Here is a 3,987-nt window from a genome sequence, read left to right as displayed (position 1 = left end):
GGCGCGGGTAAGCTGGCGACCTAAGGGGCTTCTGCCTCAGACCAAAAATCAGTTCTGGCTCGTTTATTCCAAGTTTTAGTTCATGTTATGCACGTTTTAGCATGTTAAAGTCATGAAACAAATGAAAACATAATAAAAGAGGATTTTTACACCCGCATTCTTACATGTTTGGTTATGGCGAGTGACCGACGTAAGTGTAACAACTTGTTTGATCGGAAAAAACTCGGTTTAAAACCGTTTTGGTAAGTAAAAAGAGTGTTTTGATGTTAGTGATGGTGTAGTGGTCGAAGTGGTCGGTCAAGTGATTTAATACACGATGACGGTACCAAACAATGTGTAAGGCTTGTATTTATGATCGGTAGGTCGTAAATACGCGTCGGGTTGTGACTTAAGAAGTCGAGTCGAGAATTTTAAGGGAGAAAAGAGGGGGCGGACACTCGCGTAAGTCTAAAATGAGTGGCCTTTGAGGGGTATTTATAGGAGAATGAGTGGTTTTGTGAGTTTTGAGCGACGTGGTCACTTGGGCTGCTCAAAGAGGCGCGAGCCACGTCGCGGTTCTTCGAGTTGTGTTGTCACTTTCACAACAAACGCAATCATGATTTGTTCTATCCTAGGTTTTATAGTCACATGTTTGGTACTTGACCAACATGAATCCGGGAAAACTTAAGGTAGAAGGTTTGAAATGTTTTGTTTTTGGTGGTTGACTCGGTTTGACTCGTTGTTGGAGTCGGGATTTGAATTTTTGAGTCGGTTTTTGGTCCGGTGTCGGTTTTGACTCTATTTAGTGTCATTGTGACCCGTCGTCGTGCATTAAACACTCCAGGTATTTTGAAATGTTTTGAAATATTTTATTTTCGAAATCGTTTTAAGTTTTCCGAAGTAAAGTTGTACACAAACTGTCGATCAAACGCCGCGATTCCAAAGCATGTTGCAGTCCGATAATCATCGGGTGTTTGTTGGAGTCTCAGCAGATACTGGGTATCTACATCTTGTAATCAACTTCTAGTCAAGTATTAATACAAATCTCATTTCCTTAATTTCTCTATTGTTCATCTTTTATTTTGGGTAATTGAAGATTATTTGGGTTTATTGGGAGATTGACAACCTTCCATCAATGATCAAGTACTTCTATTATTCTTTGCATTATTATTTTGGAATCATCATTAGGTATAATTCTCTTAATCCTTTTTTAATTATTGTTAATCATCTTCATTTATTCATCATGTTTTTCTTTGTTAATATGATTGACAACCTTGTTAACATGTCAAACTTGATAATGAGTGAGTAGTTTCCTTAACTAGGGTTAATGGGGAATTAGGGAAAACCAACATGGGGGATGATTCATGCTTAATCTAATATGTTAACATAATTTATTTGCTTGCTTGTTGTGATCTCAACTTATGCACATGTTATGTTTGATGAAATGCGAGCGTATGAATCCTTGCATTTTTTACCCATCACTTACCTTTTCAATAAGACTTGTAAGACATAAACCAACTCGAGTCACATTAGACCATGCATATAGTTGAGTAGGGAGGATTAAGTCGACTTGTAGGTGTTGTACAATCTAATCGATTCGGCTTCGGGACCCAAACCTTCCTAGGATTGTACGATATAAACCAACTCGATCCTATCACAACAATAATTGCTTACTTATAATTTGAGAATATGTTTGTATGATCAATTACCATGAATCCCCTATGAACCCATGACACCCTAGTGCTTTTAATCAATTGTTTACACCTCATTTTAGTCATCTTGCTTGTTTACTTTTATTGTTATTTAGTTTAGTGATCTTCTTATCTCAACCCAAATTGTGACACCCCTAGACACCACTACTTGCAATCGAAAATCCTACATCAATACGCGTCCCTTGGGATCCGACCTTTACTTGCCTCTTTACTAGTAGTAGAGTTGTTTGTGAAGTTATAAATATTGTTTTGGTCTAGGTGCTCCTAACGACAAGTAACCGAAATCTAAGCTCAAAGCGGACCGACCAAAAATGGCGCCGTTGCCGGGGACGGTGTTTATTAGTTGTGTCTTTCTTTACCTTGGGGAAGTAAAACTCCTCAAGGTTTGTTCTAATTGTTTTCAAGTTGTTTGATATTTTGCATGTCTAGAAGATCACAAGGTAACTTGTTACCCATTGATCACGAAATTGAAAGGACTTTTACAACCAATAGAAGACTTGCTAGAAACACTTTGAGAGGTATTGGTGAGGTTGTAGATATTCAACCAAATACTATTGAGTTCATCAACCCTTTTTCAAGAGAAGGTGAGGAGAACCCAACACAAAATCAACCACAGAATCAACCCACAATGCCTAAGTTTTCATCACATTCCGTACCAACCGAGGAGAACCTACCCAATGGAACTCCCACACCACAACACTTAACCGGAAATTTCATTGCAAAATCCGCATTTATCCAATTATTCGAAAGAAGCCAATTTGGGGGAATGCCTAGTGAAGACCCTCATTCTCACATGGAGACTTTTTGTGACTATTGTGATGCGATCTCACAAACCGGAGTGACTCAAGACCAAATTCGATTGGTCTTATTTCCTTTTTCTCTAATTGGTACCGCAAAATAATGGTTGAAGAGCCTTGATAAGGCTACTCTTGGAATTGATTCTCGGAAGAAGTTGGCTCTAGCTTTCTACAAAAAATTCTACCCTCCGGAAAAGACTAACATGCTAAGAGCTCAAATTACGGGTTTTAAGCAAAGGGACGAAGAATCTTTGTATGAAGCTTGGGAGCGATTCAAAGGAACTTGTCGCTCATGTCCTCATCATGGACTTAGCGAGTGGTTCTTGGTACAACAATTTTGGAATGATCTTTATGAAGACTCCCGAAACATTCTCAACATAGGATCAAATGGTATGTTCACCGAAGTTGACGATAATCAAACTTGGAACAAGATTGAGGAAATGGCGGTCCATAATTCGCAATATAGTAAACCTCGCAAGGCTACTAGAGGAGGAAATCATGAAGTGGACTCTATTACTCAATTGGGTGCTTAACTTAGTGCTCATATTGATACCAACAACTTGAAGTTTGAGAAGGCTATGGCTAAGCTTGAAGGAGCATCAAACTCACCAAAGCATCATGTTAATGCCATAGTGGCATCTTCATCAATCCCAAGTGGGATATGTGAGAATTGTGGAACTTTGGGACATGACCAAAGTGAATGTAGGGGAACAAAAGAGCAAGTGAATGCTTTTCAAGCATACAAAAGTGGTACCCCTTATTCCAACTATTACAATGAAAACACCAAATTCCATCCAAATCTCTCATACAAAAGCCAAAATGTTCAAAACCCTCAACCAACATACACCCCACCTCCCATGAGAAACCAAAATCAAAGACCCTTTTACAACCATAACCAAGGTTATCAAAATCAAACTCCATACAATCAACAAAATGACCAAGGTATTGATGTTCAAAAAGCGGTCTTCCAAATGCAAAAGAATCAACAAGAATTTTTTACTCAAATGCAAAAAGATAGCCAAGCAAAAGACATCACCATCAACAACATCCTAGCCCACACAAAAATGTTGGAAACTCAAATGACCCAACTAGCATCTTTAAGCTCTCAAAGACAAAAGGGGCAATTACCACCTTAAAGTAATCCCCCAAGACATGAAACGGTTAGTGTCATTCACTTGAGGAGTGGTACAAGATATGAAGAGCTAAAGAAGGAAGTTGAGGATGAAGTTGTGGAAGCTACTGACAAGGAGAGAGTTGTGCAAAACTCTAGGGAAGAAGAACCCACCAATCAAGAAGTTTCAAAGAAAAGTGAAGAAAAGGCCAAAGAGAAGGAGCCTATTATGATTAGACTTTCATTCCCTAGTCGTCAAGCTAAGCCTAAGTTTGATGACCAACTTGGAAAATTTATGGAAATTGTGAAGAATTTAGAAGTCTCGATTCCTTTCACAGAATTGATCAATCACGTTCCGGCCTATGCGAAGTACATGAAGGAAATCCTT

The 3,987-nt window shown here is 38.7% G+C and overlaps 1 non-coding gene across 1 annotated transcript; it reads right to left on the bottom strand.

Annotated features, from left to right (window-relative positions):
* Positions 1 to 2,691: 2,691 nt before the first annotated feature.
* Positions 2,692 to 2,798, bottom strand: LOC141644567 (small nucleolar RNA R71). Its single transcript, XR_012544180.1, has one exon. It is a non-coding gene; the product is annotated as a small nucleolar RNA R71 (small nucleolar RNA).
* Positions 2,799 to 3,987: the final 1,189 nt, after the last annotated feature.

The sequence above is a fragment of the Silene latifolia genome, chromosome 2, assembly GCF_048544455.1.
Source record: "Silene latifolia isolate original U9 population chromosome 2, ASM4854445v1, whole genome shotgun sequence".
Taxonomy (NCBI): domain Eukaryota; kingdom Viridiplantae; phylum Streptophyta; class Magnoliopsida; order Caryophyllales; family Caryophyllaceae; genus Silene; species Silene latifolia.
Note: the sequence above shows the minus strand (reverse complement) of the source record. Positions and strands in the feature narration are given on the sequence as shown.